General features: G+C 41.3%; 2 long non-coding RNA genes across 2 annotated transcripts in view; both read left to right on the top strand.

Moving 5' to 3' along the window:
• Positions 1–10,102: 10,102 nt before the first annotated feature.
• Positions 10,103–20,748, top strand: part of LOC140578192 (uncharacterized) — a 46,963-nt gene continuing 36,317 nt past the window's right edge. Inside the window, exon 1 of the long non-coding RNA XR_011982264.1 lies at positions 10,103–11,619. This is a non-coding gene — a long non-coding RNA (uncharacterized lncRNA). The remainder of the gene's footprint in view (positions 11,620–20,748) is intronic.
• Positions 15,342–19,210, top strand: LOC111846794 (uncharacterized). The gene is made up of 2 exons (XR_002838953.2): positions 15,342–17,969; positions 18,945–19,210. It is a non-coding gene; the product is annotated as an uncharacterized lncRNA (long non-coding RNA).

Raw genomic sequence — 20,748 nt, 5'->3', positions numbered from 1 at the left:
AATATTGGATTGGATATTTTACAGACAAAGAATGTTGCATATATCATACATTGGATGATTAAATAAGTAACTGGAGCAATAGTAGAAAACTAGAAGTGTTTCCACAATTTTGGCCACTACTGTAGGAGTCCCCAATGAAGTGGATCCTAACTGGTACAAACTGGGTGCCCCTAATAAAGAGGATCCTAGCCGGTAATAGCAACTGCCTACTAAAAGTAGATCCTACCTGGTACTAGCTAAGTGCTCCAACTAAAGTAGATTCTACCTGGTACTAGCTAACTGCCCCGACTAAAGTAGATCCTACCTGGTACTAGCTAAGTGCCCCAACTAAAATAGATTCTACCTGGTACTAGCTAGATGTCCCTAAAAAAGTGAATTGTACCAAGTACTAGGTGTTCCTAATAAAGTGGGACGTACCTGGTACTAGCCAGGCATACATAATAAAGTGGGTCCTACCTTGTATTAGCTATGTGTACCTAATAATGTGTCCACAGAGTGGAACTCGAACACTGCACTGCTGCCTCATGGCCTGTGTGTTGGTGGGTAAAAAGCCACCTCCACTCTCTGTGGTTTATAGAATTCTTCTTGCAGTCCAAAGACACGCAGCTGGACTAAATGGCATGTTTAAATTGCGGAGAGTGATGGCCAGACATCCTGTCCCAGGTGTACTCCTGCCCTGTGCCCTGCGCTGTCTAAGAGGGACTGCAGGGGACCCCATCCAGAATTAGCTGTTGGAAGATACTTCAAAATTCAATAGATAATGCAAAACCACATATAAATGTAATTCACAACAAACTTCATGATCCCAGTCCTAGAGAATGACAGAATATTTTGGTTCTACCTTTTTTGCTATAATTATTGTTATAAAAATCACCTCACCTGGTGTTCAGGTGTAATTGAGGTGCTAATTGAAAATTAAAACCTGTCAAGATGTGATTATCAAAAATCTGGGTGTCCAGCACTTATGTCAATGCAAGCATGGTGACTAAATTTAATAGTCAGCAATCATTTTTATGCGATCAAGTCTGATACTGCTATTCCATTTGATATAACACCCCTAATCATGCAGATTTAGTTTGCATACTCAGCAGCCGTAGACTGACATTTTAACAGCAATATTAAACCAGGACATGGGATAAAACGTCAGGCTTTATTTGCGCATTTGCGAATGTGCCAGTTTCTGTCTGTCTCATAAGACATCTTTGGCGATGACTCTCCGTCAATTTCCTGAGCAGGGCATTCACGGCGTGCAGAGTTAACCGGATTTCCAGCATGTTTGCTGTGCGGCTGCCTGATCCCTTCCTGCAGGAAGACCAAGCGGCAGGCAGACTCGGGCGGCGGAACTCATTTGTGTTTAATTATCATCACCTGATTAAGCAGCAGCCGCACTCCGACAATGCCTGAACCGGGAAAAGGAACGGAGCCGTGACAGTCAAATGCCGCCATCTTGTCTTCACACATCCAAAGAGGTTGTCCTCAGAAAAAATCCTCAAAACAGCCTTTCAGTCAATTTGTCACATTGTCATCGATTCCCCTAAATAGATAGTCTTACGTCGTACTATTAAAAGTGTGGTTTAACATTATCAGTTGCCTTTCACTGATAAGTAGACATAAGGTTATGTTTTTGAGACTTCCCAAACCACTGATTTATGATTCAGTAGTTCAGCATATCATTGATTAATTATACTTTACGTAATTAACCCATCGAATGGAGTGTGTCTTCTAGCCTAATGGGAGTCGTAATGTGACAGGGTATTGAGGAGCCACACAAGCGTGAAATGTCCTGGGCAGAGCTATCTTCGGGAAAAAAAACCCTCTCACACAAGGGTGGCTTTGGCCCCTGGGCTCAGCGGAGGGGAAGGGGAAAGCCAGCTGGAGGGGTTTCTCCATGCAATTTCCATCAGCATCCGCAGAACTGCAGCTGGGATTCTCTTCATTCATCACAGCTCATCCTAAAACAGTCATTTGTTTGGGAAAAACCAAACTTTATCGTGATAAATAATAGGTACACTTTTCTTTCTCATTATAATCTGTTTTACATTTATTTACATTCAGTTTCTGCTCTGAGAGTAAATACAGGAATATTTAACAAAATCACTCTGAGAATATTTTGCAGTATTAAGGAATATTAAGGAAGACTCCCGTAGATCAGCGATTAGCATGGGATGCCCTGCCCCCACCTGCAACCATAAAAAGTACACAGGAGGTCTTGTGTATAAAGTCTTCAGTAATGCTGTTGGAATCAGGTCTTGGATAGTAACCGTCCATATAGTTTTTTTTTAATCCAGTCTTCATCACCTGTCAGCTGTTACCATAAAACTTTGCTCCACCGTAATGTTTCCACCTGCTCTATCCTAATAACACTGTAATGAAACCGGATTGTAAACTGTCATATAAATCCACTAATATAAAGGTTCCTTCAGGCACTTGGAATAGTTGCATTTCATTGTGTGATGTATAAGCAGTAGCAGCCCCTGCCTTTTATAGAAAATGTGGCTTATATTTAGCACAGGTGAAGGGCCTGTCTGACTAGAGGCCATATTGTTAATCACAGTGGATAAAGTTGGCTTTTCATAATGAAAGATGCTGTGTGTCAGTGTTCTTTCGCAAGACCCAAAGCACAGTCCAGTTGCAGAACTCCCAATATCTCACTCTATTTGGTCTTCCCTTCTTTGATGTGGTTGTTATAGCAATTGCGAGGGACACATTCAGTTGGTATAGGTCAGGCTCGGAGGAAACATTTCCATGACAACGATTTACCGGAGGCTCTGACTCGGAAGGCAGGACATAATTCCAAAAACTCAATACCATAGTTGTCCATGAGAGGGAGAGCAGGGCCATGTTGTTCTGCCAGCTTTAGTGGTGACAGAAACACCTGCTCCAAATTCGGATAATAACGCACTTGTATTGTTACGGGCAAAATGAGAAATCATTATCTTTTCTGAAATGCAAGGCTTTTAAGTATACTGTAGCATTCACTGTAAAGACATTCAGAATAACACGCCTGTACTTCACATTATAGCTGTGCGGGTCCCCTGTGCTTCCTCAGATCACGGAAACCACACATCGGATGAATGGTCATGAAAAATAAATGGACATTAAGTGAAATGTCAAATGACAACATCACCTACTCTGAAGATTATTGAGCCCACAACTTTGTGGTCATAAGTCCCGCTTCCCAACGCCAGCACCAGTTATCCTTCAAACCAAACCCAAATCCAAGCTCTGTCTGATATGCAATGTATAGCCCTTACGCCGATGCTGCTTACACTTGTTACTGACTGTTCACTGGAAGCTCAGCCTAGCTGCACTTATGCCCAGTAGACTCCTTGACAGCTGAATGCTTGTAATGTACTATTTGCCTTAATTGTACATCACCTTGCATGAAAGTGTCTGCTAAATGTAAATGTGAAAGAAGCACAGCGACCTTCAATTCCTTCAGCACACTACCCATTCACCAGTGTTCTGGAATCAGAAAAGAATAGCTGGCCTATAGAAGGCATATAATGAGCTGTATTGCGTACCTGACATGTAATGAGACGTTTTAAAAATGAGCGAAGTTTGATTTGAAATACAGTGACTTGGTGCTATGAAACAGACCACGTAAAACTGCAAATATACTACATTATAGAATGTGCTATAAAAAGAATTGATATATGCTAACTAAACATTGGTTTGGCTTTCCTGGGAAGGGGCAGTCATATACAAGCTATGCTGATAAACAGCAGTCTTATTCTCTATCCTCCTGAGATCCAAGGAAAAAAGTGTCCTTTGGAGGAAATAAGACATCTTACAATTTAGATTTTTTCAAATTTATTTTTATTTTTAATTTCACAGCATGTCTTCTTTAGTGTACAACAGGAATAAATACGTTTCCTTACATCAGTGAAAAGATAGATGCAAAAACAAAATGTCCACTACAATGGACATTAATGAATGTGTGGTGTCTCAGGAGGCTATAGAAGGGACAGTTCCACCTGCAGTCTTCCCATCTTGTTTTTTCACACAATGATTGCGAATTAAACAAAAAAATATCCCCAGGATCTTGCTTGTTCTCTGACCTATTCCTGACTCCCATGTGTTAGATCTGTTGTGCTTTGTGATTTAGATCTGTATTTTTAAAGTAATATACTGAAATGTGTTTTCATGTTGTTCGTGGGCAATGCCAATGGGATTCCTACTTCTGTACAATACACATGCTGTACGGAATAAATCTGAATTATTGATTTTCTTATTATAAATCTCCCAAAGGTTTCTTGAAATAGATTGTTATACATATTTCTCTTAGTGCTTCATTCCGCAGGTAATTTTCACATGCCAACAACAGAAGTGATCATTCTCGAAGCAAACATTGTTATTTATATATGTCTACTTCATGACAACTTTTACATCTGCAGCCTGCCAGATGTCCTAATGAATCTGCACACTTTTTCAACTGCAGTGCCTAGAAAATCTCTCCATTCAACTTCCAACCACATGTACAGTAGTGAGCCTGGAGCCCATCCACCGACAGCTCTAGACCTTCTTCAGGGGGGCTCCAGCTATGCTAGTTTTTGTCTTAGCTCCCCCTGAAAAATTATTTTACGAAATCCATTTCTAAATCCGGTAATGCTTTACATTAACTGCACCTTAATAAGGCATTTGTAGAACATTTATAAGCAACGTGGATGTATAACTTTACATCCTAACATACCTTGTATGAATATATATATTAATAACAAACATTTTATGATTATACGATTGTAAAATACTGTTTGTTATCATATAATGTTTGTTATTAATGTACAGCTGTTAAGGTATCCTTACATGCTACTTATGAATGGTCTATGAATGCATTATAGAGGTGCAGTTAATGTAAAGCATTTTCCTAAATACATATTTTCGTACATCATACTGTACAAATTTTATAGTTAGGCCTCCTTGCCATCTCCTCAGCACTTTATTGTTCATGTTCTACTTAAAGAAAAATCTTTTTCAAACTTTGCAGACATGTTATATGGGTGAAGATCTGGATCCCGAGACAAATTTTGAGACATATCACCCAGAAATTGAAGCAACGCTACTTGGTAGCAGTGTGATGTTTAAAATAATTAGATGGATGGTATTACTGCTTCAAAAGAAAAATAAACATATATGGATGAATTTCCCCAAAATGGAAGCAAACATTTGATCATGTGAACGTAGTAGCTCTAAAAGTATCTGGTGGACCTTTTTCAAACTTTGTAGACAAATGAGATGTGGAACTGTTCAAATTTTGAGACAAATCGCTCCAAAATGGAAGCAGTGCCATAAAGAGAAAGAGGAAAAGAGTAAAGCTGCTTCAGACATTTTATCTTGTCAGCATGATAACTCAAAAAGCATTTGGTAGATCTTTTCCAAACTTTGTAGAGACATTGTATGGGTGATATCTGGTACCAATTAAATTTTGAGACAAATTGCACATTGTATGGGTGACGAACTGGATGTGGTCAAATTTTGAAATAAATTACATGAAAATTAAAAACTAAACAACACTACATTGTTGCAGCAAAGGGAAGGGTGAGATATCTTACTGTGTGAATATGATAACTCAAAAAGTATTTCACAGTCTCTTGATCCTATTCAAATTTCCCAGGTACATTGTATAGGTCAGTGGTTATCAAACTGTGGGAAGCCAAATAATTGGGAGGGGTTGGGAGATGATGTTCTGAATATCCTGAGGAAAGTTTATAAATTTTGTCATCACAGTCAGGCAGAATTTTTCGGCATCAATCCATTAGCCGGTTGTGAAAATCTTCGTGCCTCCCCCACCCCAGCTCTGCTCAATAAATTTTACTGGTGGCAACCCATTATCATGCCCCATCCCCCTAATTACATCTTAGTGGTAGCTGGTCAGCAAAATTTACTCGCCAGCAGCTTCATGGAATGGATTTCCATAGCCGAGGAACTGCATGCAAGCCTCACATCATCAAGATCAAAGCCAAGCATCAGAAGAAATGATGTAAAATATGCCACCACTGTACTCTGGAGCAGTGGAAACATGTTCTGTGCAGTGATGGATCACACTTCTCTGTCTAGCAGTGTGATGGATGAGTCTGGGTTTGATGGACGCCAGGTGAAGGTTACCAATTCTATGCTCCCAACTTTGTGGGAACAGTTTGGGGAAGGCCCTTTTCTGTTCCAGCATGACTGTGCCTCAGTGTGCAAAGCAAGGTCCATAAAGACATGGTTGGGTAAGTTTTGTGTGGAAGAACTTGAGTGGCTCACCAAGAGTCCTGACCTAACACCTTTGGAATGAATTAGAATGGGAATTGCGAGCCAGGCCTTCATTTCCAACATCAGTGCCTGACCTCACAATTGCTCTTCTGAATGAATGGGCAAAAATTCCCACAGACATCATTCTGATGCCATCTAAATTAGATAATGTTCTAGTTTACTGATAATGGCTATTTTCATATGTATAACTGAATGTCTTGAATTATGAAAGGTATGAATACATCAAGACAGAATGTGAACTTTTATTTCACCTTATTTTAGTGTGCTAAAGGTCTACTTTGCATGGGTGTGGCACTCTTGGGTAATTATTAATCGGAAGTTGGCTGTTTAAATGCATAACCTGCATGGAGCTGGGTAGTTTAAAAAACAAACTGTTGAAGCATTTTAAAGAAGTCCACTTGAAGCAAGTCTGCAAGTGCACTCCAGCAACTATGCTATTCATCTAGGTTATCAGAAGGAATGTGGCATTCAGGTGAGTTTTAAAACAGTATTCATTAGTTTAGTTACTTGCTTAATGCTACAGGGTACATTTTACAGGTTGCTAGTTAAGTACCTTACCTAACTGGGTGTGGGTGTTAATGGTAATTCCAGTACCATAATCTCCACTGTGCCTTGTTTACAAATGTCTCTGTAAGTATATAGTAGCAGTGCTTCACCAAAAACTGGTATTTTATATTTCCAGGTGAACAATGGCGATGAAATCAGCTGTTCAAAATCAGTTTTTTATTAAACCGCTTGATTGTCGTTTATACCAGGGTATTAGTAGAAGGATAAATCATTGTAAGAGCACTATATATTACTTATTTATACCACAGTCTGATGCTTTGCTGCTGGAGAGAACAAGGATTTTGGGGAAGATGTGTTGTGCAAGCTGATTCCTCCTAGCTGGCTTCTGCAGTGTGACCTCCTTTCAGAGGAGTATATGGTATATGGACGTGCCGTCATTAATCTTGGCTACCATCAGTTGTTGCCAACCACTTTGAATTATTACCAATCCTCCTCCTCTCAGTCTAGAGTTTTTGTTTTGGATGTTCAAATATGTATATGCAGTTTTATAGAGAGATGCTGGATGTAAGTGGTATGGACGCCATGTTAAAGGCAAATTACTACAACAGAAATTGAGTTTAGTTGGTCATTTATTTCAAATTTTATATATCAGGCTGATCCAACCAGATTGGTCAAGGGTGGGCTCATTCCACTTAACATTTTATTATTAGAGAGCATTGAACCAGCACTAAAATAAAACTTGCCCTTTGAATAATTAGAAATAAAAGTAACCATCAGCATAAATGGACATTCATCTTAAGTGAAAGAGCTACTGGTTGCTGAATACCAAATCTTCTGTTAAGTAGTGTTTCATAATTGCGTAGAGAGGTATGATTGGGCCATTCCTGAGTGTGACCATGACAGGCAAATGCTGGGATAGACAAAAAGTAATCATTGGAAGGACACCTGGCTCTGGAATAATTCAACTCTAGGAAATGAATGCATGGTCATTGTTTGAGCAATGGGGGAGCTGGGGTAGGGCAGGCTTCTGTGAATTTCAGAAGTTTGGGGGTGTCAAACAGAACTCAAACTGACCATCTGTCCACTTGGGTCTGACATTTCTAACACTTCTTTGAGTGTGTAGCTCAGTGGGTTATGACACTGTGCCTATGATTGGAAGTTTGCCCGTTCAAATCCCAGCATCAGCAGAATGATTTCTCTGTTGGGTCCTTGAGCAAGGCTCCCATTTGCTCTAAGGACTAGCTGACCCTGTTTTCACAAAACATGTACATTGCTCTGGATTAAAGAATCTGCCAAATAAAATAATGTAATTCCCATTACATAATTTCTGTGCAGATGCCACTTTTAGTTCACTATACCTCCTTTGTTAAAGATACACACATAATAATAGATACTTTATTGATCCCCTTGGGGAAATTGTCTTTATACCTCCCTCAACTTGCTCTTTTTTGTAGAGTAAGCTGTCCGTGAAGGGCTGCCACCTGTAGTGGTGCCCAGGAAGCTGAGGGTTAAGGGCCTTGCTCAAGGACCCACAGACGTGCTGAGGTTGGGTTTGAAACAGTGACCTTCTGATTACAGCCACACAGGCTTAGCCCTCTGAACCACACACTACCCTCAGACCTCTTGGCAGTACATACTATAAAGTCTCAGTTTTGAAATATAGTAGAATGTTTAACTTTATCTCGCTTTCCAGTGTTTGCCCTACCATTACATTAGGGGGGGCACACTGCCGCCCAACGGCCCCTCCTGCCCCCCCTTGAAGATCAAGTTAATTTTATATAATTTTATTTTCTATATAGCGCCAGATCACAACAGAAGTCATTTAAGGTTACCTTTTCTATTGAAAAGGTCTATACATTGTCCTTTTATTAAACAAACTAAATAACCTTATGTTATTCATCTTATTTATATAACAGCTTGTCATTTTTATCTTTACACAGTCGCGTGTTTACAATTCCCCTCTGCTCTCTGTATCGCGCATGGCGGAGTTCCGCCCCGATGCGCGTGCACGGACACGTGCACACACACACAGGTGAGCACACTCCCACCAGTGGACAGAGAGCACGCTTCGGAAAATGTGTCTCATCAACCACCTGAAAAGCAGACAAAAATATCTGTTTTTTTTTTTACTGCTGTCATTAAAAGAAACACATGAACACTATGAAACCTGTCGGTGTCCGTCTGCCCCCCCCCCCCCCCAGCTGTAAACCTAGGGGAAACACTGCTTTCTGTCTGAGTTTCGTGACAGTTTGCACTCAGAAATGAAGAGCCTCACGGTGGTCCGCAGCAAGCTTCCTTTTCTAGTTTATTGTGCGTATTTTTGGTCAGAGTCCTTCTGTGAACAGAGGCAGAAGCAGAGGGAGATTAGGAAGCAGCGGCATTTAACTATATATACCAGGAGCGGGAGGGAGGCTCCCTGTCAGTGGCCTGCTGAAACAAGCTAGCTTATCGACAATAATTCACACGTGTCCTAGTGGGAGGATGACTTGTGTAAATTAGCCCTCCTGCAGCCACCCACACTGTGATTTCCTCGTCTGTAATTGGTTTCTTTGTCTTTGTTTTAGCACCTTCTGACTCCATTGTGAAGTATCTGCTTTGTAAACGGACTCCATCAGTGCGCGCCAACACACAAAAAAGGAGTTTAATTAATTACGGGTGCCCTGCCGCTCTTCGTGTGACATCAGGCCTGGCCATTGGCCCCCTTGCATAGGATACACTACACCACCACGGCTGTTTATGGCTCTGTCTCTACAGTATTTTATTTATTTGGCAGTCACTCTACAATTGAAAGCAGGGTTAGTCAGGGTCAGCCAGTCCCTGGAGCAGTCGGGATTAAAGGCCTTGCTAAGGGGCCCAATGGTGGAACCACTCTGTTAACCGTGCGATTGGAACACAACGATTGTCAACCTCGTTAACTTGTGTGTGTCTGTGGCAAGATGTTTTGATTTGAGAAAAAAACCTATATAGGTTACATTTTTAAGATATCATGTCTGTGATAAAAATTGCATTTTGATAAAAATGTTTATCAGAATTCACCAAGGACCCCTGTTTAAACTAGGAAACCTTCTGGGGTGCGTTTCTCGAAACCATCGTTGCTACCTATATATATTTACATTTACATTTATAGCATTTGGCAGACGCCCTTAGCCAGAGCGACATACATACTGTAAGTGCTATATGTACGTAACTACCCGGGTATAAGTACGACGCAGATGTTTCCCGAAACCGTAGTTCAAACTACATAGGTAACGATACTGCGGACTTACGTAGTACGATGCATCGTTAAACGACGCAGGTGTTTCCCGAAACCATAGTTCGAACGAACGTTCGCAAACACTGTCGTTAAGTTGTTCGCGATCAGCTCGCGATCTATAGTTAGAAGCGTAGTTCCATGTAAATTCGTCAGCGATGGTGGAAAATGCAGTTTTCGTATATAGTCACCGTGTAAGTAAGAAATGTAATAATGTTTAATACATAATAAAGAATAATTTAGCCTTACGATCACATATAATGTTAAGTTGTCTGAAAATGTATATTGAAACGCATAGAGCTCGAAAATCTCATGTAGCAGAAGGACTGTCAGGCACCTACGATAAATATCTAACTTTAACACAAATTTGATAAACATATTAGCGGTATAACAGACCCTGGTTGATCCGTATGGACCCCCCCGGCCCCCGTATGTGAAACGCAGATTAACTGCACATGTTAACCGTGAGTGTGAACGGTTTTATTGCCGCTGTCACTTTTTAAACTTAAAATAATCTCTTACAAAAGAGAATACCTCGGTTATGTGTGAAACACGAGAATTTTAATTTTTCTGTCAGAATGCAATAACAAAAAACTGCACGAATGCAATAACATGATAGCCATGGCATTTTTAGTGAAATCCGCTTCCCTCCTCGTGACACATGCGTCGCCTGTCTAATCACAACTATTCTATTTTTCAGAGATAATTTATTTTATGATCTTGAGAAACAACTTTTGCTATATTGAGATCATAAGGAAAATAAGTCGTGATCTCTACATAAGACAGAAAAAGACATTGATGTATTCATCTATAGACGTTGGTCCAATGCAGAATTGCAGTAATGAAAAGACGGAGATAGAGCAGTCTGTGTTCATGTGAACGGGCATGTTAAAAGTTCACCGCTTTGAGTTTTCTTTCAGTTCTTTAAGTAATAAATGGAAAGCATAGTCTATCTATCTTGGCGGTTAAAATTTGAAAATGACAGCTCGCGCGCTTGCTCACCCAGTCCGTAAAGAACTCACGTTGACACTGAATATGAACAGTCTGCTAAAAATTGAACTTTGCTATCTCATGATCTCTTCGCCACTCCAGCACCACAATATTTATTCAACCTGCGACATGTTTATAACTCATTATTAAATCTGGCCAGCAAGTCGATCTTTCGTTTTCCTCAGAATAAAAAAAAATGTAACATTATTCCACTAATAAGTTGGTAAGTAGTTTCATTGCTGGCACCGGTGACAAGTCTATATCGGCTATGGATTGAATTATCCAGTTATCCGGAAGGTTTGGACGCGATAGCACGTCCCACTTTCGCTGAGGTCACACTTCCAAATTCTGAGACCAGGGCCATTTCTTGCGGTGGAAACGCATGGAACTAGTTCCGGATTGGGGAGAAGTCCGGCACCACGTTGGTGGAAATGAGGCATCTGGAAGTTGAATGAGACGCCAACTTATTCTAGTGTACATGAGCTTTACCCTGTACGCAGCCGCAAACCGTATCTGACCGTAATACGGATCTGCTGACTTGGGGGCGGACCCGGCCTGGAATTGACTGCTTTCTGGGAGGAAGAGAAATAAGGAGAAAAAACTACAATCAAATACAGGTAAGACATTTTTTTATAGTTTTATTCGCTGTTTTCTAGCCTGGGTAAACTGGAGGTGACATGTAGACATCGCTAAACCGATCGAGACAAAATTTACATGGATTGTTGCCAATGGGTAGGGTCTTCAAGATAATATGTCTTACCAATGGCAGAAGTCTCAAAAATGCTTATACTGTAATGCCAAGGGAACCCCACATTAGCCTGTATGTAAGCGTGGGTTCATTAACAATTCAGGTTTGTTTAGCCATGTAAGTAAAACTTATGGAAATTGGTTACTGTTTGGTTAGCATCTTGTGACTGTCATGATTTAAACTAGAGCATGTCTGTGCAACTTGTTTGGGTGTTTTCCGCGTTTTATTCAGGCAAGGTCGGAAAGCTTGTGCTATTTTCAAATAGGGGCGCAAGCTCAGGGGTATTAAAGGACAAGACAATGAGAAAATCTGATAAACTGTCACAGAAACAAAAGAATGGATAAGCTATGCATAGCAAAAGCACAGAATTTTGATTGTTTTAGCTGAGCTATGTGCTACTGGTAGTATCATGGAAGAAGTGTCGGTGAAGAAAGCAACAGCTCAGCAGACCGAAATTTTATTTTTTATAATGATTTCCTTGGTGTGCTGGGACTTTTGGCTATTTAAAGTCTGACACGCAGCACAGTGTTACTGTAAACTCTGCCAAGAACTTGTGGCAACTAAAAGTGGAAATATTATGAACTGTTTTCACCATTTGAAACATTTCCATCTAGTAGAATGTAAAAAATGCAAGCACTTACAGTCAGAAACACCAACAGTTAGGGTTTCCACTTTCAATCTGAATGAGAATCAGAATCAGAACTCACTTTATTGCTAGTATGTGCTAACATACCAGAATTGTTTATGGTCCAGTGCCAGAGAACACTTTATAGAACACTATGTGCAAAAATACGAATACAAATAAGAGTGCACAAATTTACAAAAGACAGTGCCAGATGTCTTAAGACAATAAATTAAACAGTCGAACTAGTGCAAGAACTATTTTGGTACCAGTTGAAAGAATATTACACTTATATTATGAAGGGAAGATGTCAGACAAGAGAGTAATTGTCCTTGGGTGAGCGGATCGCACCTAGGTGATGGATTACTGAGGTACTAGGTGAGTTATTTAGGAGTTGGACGACTGTGGGGATAGTGTGTGGTCCGGGTCAGGGTGCACTTGCACCTGAAACTGAAGGCAGTTTGGTGAAGAGGTGACTGCCTGTATGGGCGGAATCAGTGGCAATTCTCCCATCTCTCTGCTTTGCCCTGGTGGTAAACAGGTCTTCTAGTATTGGTAGGCAACATCCTGTGATTTTTTTTTTTTTGATGAGCAGACCACACGTTGTAACCTGGTATTGGAGTGGGTGGAAGCAGCAGGATACCAGTTGGTGATGGAGGATGTCGCAACACTTTCAACGATGGCAGGTTTTAGTAGGTTCAGCAAGTTTCATTGGAAGACGTTGAGCCTCTTGAGTTAGCATAGGAAGAAAAATCTTTTCTGGATTTTTTGGTGATGGAGGTGACTTACATGTCACACTTCAATGTGTTGGTGATGGTGGTCTCCAGGAACATGACCAAGGAAGAGCCTGGCCATTAATATCCAGGGAAGGCAGGCAGGGGGTTAGCAGCGGAAGTCAACTCTTATTTCTACTGTCTCAACCACATTGAGCTCCATGTTGCTGATGGCACACCATGCGGCAAGATGGCCCACTTCTCTGCAATAGGAGGTCTCATTGTTATTGGAACTTTTGTCTATAAAGAGAAAACAGAAGGGGGGTGTGAGAACAGAGCCCTGTGGGCATCCTGTGCTGGTGGCCATAGGGTCAAACAGGTGGGATCCCAGCCTTACATATTGCTTCCTGTTCATCAGGAAGCTGGTAATCCACTGACAGATGCTTGGAGGTACAGATACCTGAGAGAGCTTGCTGTGGAGAAGCGATGGAACAATATTATTGAAGGCTGAAGGTGAAGTCCACAAACAGGATCCTGACATATGTGTTGGATGAGTCCAGATGTTGGCGAATGTAGTGGAGGGACAGTGTAACTGCATTCTCCACTGAGTTATTTTCTCTGTATGGAAACTGCAGATGGTCAAGGAGGGGGTCTGTGATGGACTTGAGATAGACCAGCATCAGGTGTTCAAAGGTTTTCATAACTGCTGAGGTCAGAGTAACTGGCCTATATTAATTTAGTCAAAGGATCTTGTCTCTGAAGAAATATGGCACGTGACTAATAATACCTAGAACATATTTTGTCCTTTTCAAGTACATAATGGGCACTGGGTATTCATGTTTGATTCCCTAAAGATAAGAAACATGAAATAGCGTTACACCATTAAGTCTATCCCTAGAAATGGAATTACTGTAAAATAAACCACAGCATAAAACTATAAAGGTACTATTATTTAGGAGCACAACCACCAGAAACACTGAATATGACGGTAGATAACTTAATACGTAGTATACACAGACCAAAGACTGAAGGTTGCCACTTCAGAATCTTGCTTTTGGAACCTGGAAAATGAGGTACTTTCTCAATTTTACTGTTATGTAATGATGAGTTAGATGTAGCCAGAAACAACAATACAATCAAAACAGATGACTTGTAGAATCATGACTCAATTTGTTTAAGTTTTACATGCTTTTCATCTTTTATGAGATTTAGTCAGTGATATAATAGAGTAGATAAGGGGGGCATTCAGTATATGTAATGGTAATTAACTGAGGAAGGATTAACAACAACAACAAAAAAATCACTGTTGTTTGATAAACAGGCAGAGCGGATCAAAACAATTCACGAGAATTCATCCCTCATTGCAGTGATTTAACCGATCAGATATCAGTGTCAGAATGGAGGGCACTCTGTGGCCCCCGGCAGCGATTTTCAGTTATTACTCTAGATCCACACCTTGAATTACACTTGGTTTCTCTGTGGTTTTCCATGTTGAATACTTTATTATCAAGTATTATTGCCTGATTTCATTATCCACTAGAAACTGGACAGTGATTTAGAGGCATTGGCTTTGGAGCCTCTGAACCCATGTGAACCCAAGAGGGGGAAGGGGGCCATGGTTTGAATATTGCTGCTTCCGGCTTCAGAATTGTAATCTGGCACGTGTGCAACTCAAAGTGCTGCTAGCCATGCATCTGAACGCATAATGATTCACGGACAGCAAGTGTGCTTTTCGTCACGGTGATGAGGCACGTCCCCTGAAAAACACCTCTCACGGATAACATCAGCGTCGAACCGAAGGTGAACTTTGACCGACTCCCTTCTGCATGCGATGGCTTCGTCACACTGTCGCTGTGAGTGGGGTGTCCACGAAGGTGCGAGGGGGGCCATGACAGAAGGCTGTTAGAGTGGTCCTATGCGTGTTTGTGTGCACTCATACGAGCTGGGAAACGGGAAAAGGGATGAAACGGCCCCTTAATCCTAATAGCCCAGCTTTGTCGACCAGGTGCCTTTGGCATTTGAATCTGTGTGAAAGCACAGATGGGTGGCCATGAAGGAAGAATGTTTGGGGACGGCATGAAAGGAGATTGTGAAAGTTAGGCTAAACACTGGCGTTGTGCTTAGTAGCGATTTTCAATCTGTCCTCGCCCCCTGGTCATGGCACAGGGCGAGTCCTTCGGCGCCAGACCCGACTGAGGTGCCGATCTCACCCTGCGGGGGGCGGTGTACTTTGCTGATTGTGATTTGCCACTTAAGCGTGACTCATCCGGCTCCATGTGCCCTTCAGCCTGTCTTTCAATAGTGCAATTAGCGGGAAAGTACGGTGGTGACACTGGCGCTGCACCTTGTTTATGGTTTGTGGCGACTGCAAGTTTAATTTAATAAGCCCTGCTGTTTCATTTCGGCCCACTGCCTCAGCGGGGGGCAGGAGGTAGGGGACCGTCCTCGGAGTGCTCACCTACTTGCCCGCCTTCGTCCGCACAGTCGTCACGCTGTGGCATGATGAATGTCAAGCGGCGAATCTGTGGTGATGGGAGGTTTGTCACCGATCCGGGGGTCTACCACAGGCTGCGTTAACCCCAGGCTGTGACACCCTCGAGCCAGGATCCAGGTTAGACCTGAAAATCATAAGCCCAATTTTGATTGAACCATATTACATTTGGGCACCATGATCTTCTACTGTAATTTATCTTCCGTGATATATAATATAGATCCAATTTTAGGTATTTACGTATGTGTATATGAGACAGGTCATTAAATTTATGTGCCAGTGACTTATGTCAGCTGGAAGTTTATGCTCTCATCTAATTTCTAACTGCGTATCCTGGTCATGCGTGTGGAGGAGCCTGGAACCTATCCCAGGCAGCACAGGCACAAGCCTGGGGTATGTCAGAGCTTGGACTGAAGGCTTCTAGGGCCTGCCTGTGATTTCTGGTGGACTTGGACTGGAAGGTCATAGATGGCCAGTGTGACAGGGACTGATAGTTGTACTTTGCCGTGGCTAATCAATATAGTTGAGTGATGCTGTGTAGCTGGCTTGAATGTCCGAAGGTGGTGGGGGTGGCATATGACCATTGTATGGCCAAAAGATTGAAAAAGTATGTAGATGCTTGTATTTATTTTAGGAATTGGCTAATTAAGCTGCACCCTTTGCTGGCAAAGGTGTATAATTAGGCACACGGCCATACAATCCTTTAGCGACAAACACTGGCAGCAGAATGGGCGGCATACAGAAGAGGTTAGTGACTTTTCACTTGGCACCATAATTGGATGCCATCTTTACAACAAGTCAGCTTACCACATTTCTGTCCTACTGGAGCTGCCCTGTTCAACTGCCAGTAAAATGGCTATAACAACAAAGTGTGACCAGATTTATCTTAATACTAGGGCTGCCGCGATTAGTCGACATAGACGATGACGTTGACGCTGAAAATGCATCGACATCAATATTTTTAAATCGATGCATCGTTTTATTTTTACTTTATCATTTTAATAAAATTACCTTTATGAATTCTAAAACGCTTCAATTCAATATAACAAATGTTTTCCTTCAATAGTATTACGTAATTGTGGGAATAGTTCAAATTATCACAAAACAAAAAAGTGGTTTTACACTGCGAGGTGCGATGGCGTACCATGGCGGAATTAGCGCTACGTGTGAGCACCGGGAGAGAGAGACGCAGGCGCTAATCTGGGCCGCCAGAATAGGCAAAACCACCGTGTCGTCTATTCATGTTTATTAAATTACCATTAGTACGGAGAGCTTTTTAATATCTTTTGTCCTTGTAGCTGTCAAATACACTCATTAATAAACCATAAAGTTGTCTGCCTGCTATATTAGAATTTCCATTGAATAAATGTTTGTGAAAATGTTTAGGCTAAAATCTGGTCTTATTCTACGTTGATTGATGATGCTAGTGCGCATTGGACTTGTTTGGATTGGTGTCATTATCGTAAACCGAAACGGATACCAAATAAAAGGAAATAATTTGTGAGATAAAATGAAAACAATATTTTTGAATTTTTAACACTGAAAAAACGTGTCGGACTTTAATCTTCAAAAAGTTATAACTATACAATATCTGCTCTTTTAAAAGATGTTGTGGCTGCTGATCTGTCCCTTCCTTCATTGCGACTTTAGTGCTTATCGCTTGCGTCGCATGTGGCGTGCTCCAGTAACCGAATTTAAGCATAAACATACGCCAGATTTATACGGATTACTAACTAATGGGCATCACAATATGCATCTTATTAGTATTCTAAGGCATACTATCGAATTGTGGGCGAAAATAATGTTCATATACTGCCGAAAAACCGGTGTACATTATCTGAAGCCCTACAATGGCATATAAAATGGACTATTTTCTGGAGGAAAATTCATCGTTTAGATTAATAAATTTACTGATAAAATAATCCATAGATTAATCTACAGAAAAATAGTTGTTAGTGGCAGCCCTATAGTTAATACCCTTGGTTTTGGAATGAGATGTTGGACAAGTTGCTGTCCACATACTTTTTGTCACAGAGCGTATGTTATGCATATGATATGACATGGGAAGGACTTCTGAGTAAATAAGTACAGTGTTGGATGTGTAGCAGCTGACTGGCGTGATCACTTCTTAAGATGCTCATTTTGGAGACCGGGGCTTTTGGAATGTAGGGAACTAACTAGAGGTCGACCGATATATCGGCCGGCCGATATATTGGGGCGATATTTAGCATTTTTTAATGTATCGGCATCGGCTGATCCGAGTGCACTACGCCGATTTACAGACAGGCACGTGTGCGGGCAGCCCAGTGTTATTGTTTCCTTGGAACACGTAACCCATGCTGCCTTGTGCAGGACCCCAGCCAGAAGTTTTGGAAAAGTCCTGGGAGAAAATGGTAAGGCTTAAATTCTGATCTTTCAATGACCTGTTTATTTAACTGGTTTGCTATGAAATGTTGCTTTAAAAAGAAAACACAGGCGCTTTTGAAAGTGAACGCAATTACGCTCTTTGGAAATGGGGTAACGATAACGATCTTTCAACCAACTGTAGCTTACAGGTAACGTTAAGGATCATCGATTCTGACAGTTGCTTTTGTGCGCTTGTTGGTGGGCTCACAGACGTTTTTTAATCATTAAAAATCATTTTAATTGTTAACATTTTAATTATTACCATATCAGCCCGATATTATCAGTTCTGTTTTTTTTCTCGTGTTGGAGAATTTCACTCTGTGTGTGTGGGGCGGAGCAGGCAGCGCTCTCAGACACCGCAGCGTGTGTTACTCTGCCCCGATCACAGACAGCGCCGCCCTTGGAGACACAGAGCTGCTAAGATCAATGCATGGCGGAGAAAACTGTTTGTTCGAAAGCGTGGTTACTATTCACTTGAGCTGATGCTAACAATGGTCCTTCTGTGCAACTTTTTTTGCATTTGAGAACGGAGATTCGAACAATTTGTCAGAACTCTAGATAAAAAGTGCACGACTTTGCGCAGTTAGTTTCCTCAACATGTCTATCCTTTATACGGCCTTATATGTCGACAACGTCACAATCACTAGGGGCTTATGTTGTCCTTGCATACAAGGCTGTGTAATACGACAAAGTTATTTTATTTTCCGCGATCGCTAGATTCTAATTGTGAATTTGGCTTGTAAGCTATCTGTCTGCATAAACAACATGTTAGTGAAAGGTTTTGGGCCTTGTACACTACTCATCATACCATGATGCACTTAGTTAATAGTGTTTTTTTTTCTTTCAAAATGTATTAGAGTGTAATTGTTTTAATGTGCATGGAATACTGGAATTGTAGAATGAATTGAAGATGAAGGCACTATAATAAAAATGCTAACCTTGCATTTTTTCTTCTGTTTTAGTAATTGCTGTCTGATGGCTGAACAAAAATCTAGTCCTGTATGGCAGCATTTCACCAATCCAACACCACGAAAAGCCAGGTGCAATATCTGCTGCAGGCTGGTGAGCCTGGGAGCTGAAGGAGTAGTTTGCTGCTAAAGGGATTCTGATGCTGCTATTTTTATTGTTTATAAGTTTAAGTTGTTTACAAGTTGTATTGTGTTTTTGTTATTTAAGTTTATATTTAAATTTACACAAGTCAGTATTCAATAAATGCTAAGTTGAGAAATTTGTGTATCATTTGTTATTATTAGTGTGATATTTTATCATGCAAATAGAGGGGAAAACGTCCAATTTTCAGCCAAAAAATATCGGCAGCATATATCGGCCATCGGCTGACCCTGACTCTTAAATATCGGCATCGGCTATTGAAAAACCCATATCAGTCGACCTCTAGAACTAACACTTGAAAAAGCAAAACAACAGCCATTTCAGGTGCTAGATTAAGAGGAAGAAGCAAACGATATGTATTTATTAATGCTTTTTTTGACAGCTTGGAACATGAGCTGCATAGCAAATTTTAATTTCACAGGAGGATTTCTGAATTAGCCATCAAGGCACAGAATAGTGCTCAATTAAATGTATGCAATGCCTCAATTCCCTGGGTGTTAACCACATGAGTTCTGAGTGTGTTTTTTTGTTCATACCGATAATAAAGATTTGTTCCCCTTTTGTCCTTCTGTGAAAAGCTTGGCGCTTGTTCCTGTAGTCAAGCCCACTATGTGCTGTGATGAGGCCCACAGTGGGTTCACAGGGAAATCCTATTTGCACCTGAGCTGCAGCTCACTATTTACATTAAAAGTGATTAGAATTTGACAGCAGGGAATGTTACAGGGGGGTTGCTGATTGAGCGCTGCCAATGGAATGTGGTAATGATGCCTTAAAGTCACTCGTGGGGGGGGGGTTCTGAAGGTGCTGCAGTCCAGGTGAAGTGTGAAAGTCAGGAGAGGGGGGATGTACATTTTAATCTGTGAACCTTCTTCCATAGTAACTCTAAAGCTCGAGAAGGTAGAGTGTGTGATTGGAAGAAACAGTTATAGTTATTAGTGAGGCACTTTCGACCCTCCCCCCCCCCCCCCAGTTGCCAATGGTATCCTCCCTCCCCATGAAAATCTGTGCTACAGTGACACTGTGCCATTTGGCATGAACACCACAAAGAGGCCATGCTCAGACATACCCTCTGATGGTGCAGAATTAGGTAAACTTCTGGCTGAATGTGTTTGCAATGGAAAGGGTTTTCTTTCATTACATTTGCAATTTATACTTTGAATACCCCTGACAGCTATAAGACCTCGGATATGGGAGATAAACCAAAGCATTCAGGGAAAGGTCCCCGTCTGAAAGACACACCTGGCTGTGACATATCTATAAAATATATGAAAAATGATTAGACAGTGACTAATTGCCCGTTTGATGGCTAAACAGACCATTACCTTTTAATACCTAAAGTAAGGAACGGGATTAATTAAGCAGAAATGTATTCCCCTACTCTGCCAAGTCCCTTCCTGACACTCTGTAAAAACGCTTCAGATGGTGATTCACAGCTCAGGGAATTGGTGGTAATGATGTGAATAGATTTCGAATCTTCATTCATGGGCCGCGAAGAGAGCGTGATGCGGATGAGCTTGCGGGGGAATGAAGGGAGGCCCCACGGCCAGTGCTTGGCGAGACCTTCTGCTCTGAATTACACCGTGCTAATGTCTTTGGAGCGGGGGAGCGTGGCAGGGATGTCGTCAGTTGATTAGTTGCCATTCTCAGAATAATTTC

This window comes from Paramormyrops kingsleyae, chromosome 13, assembly GCF_048594095.1.
Source record: "Paramormyrops kingsleyae isolate MSU_618 chromosome 13, PKINGS_0.4, whole genome shotgun sequence".
NCBI lineage: Eukaryota > Metazoa > Chordata > Actinopteri > Osteoglossiformes > Mormyridae > Paramormyrops > Paramormyrops kingsleyae.
The sequence above is the reverse complement of the archived record's forward strand: the minus strand, read 5'-3'. Positions and strand labels throughout refer to the sequence as shown.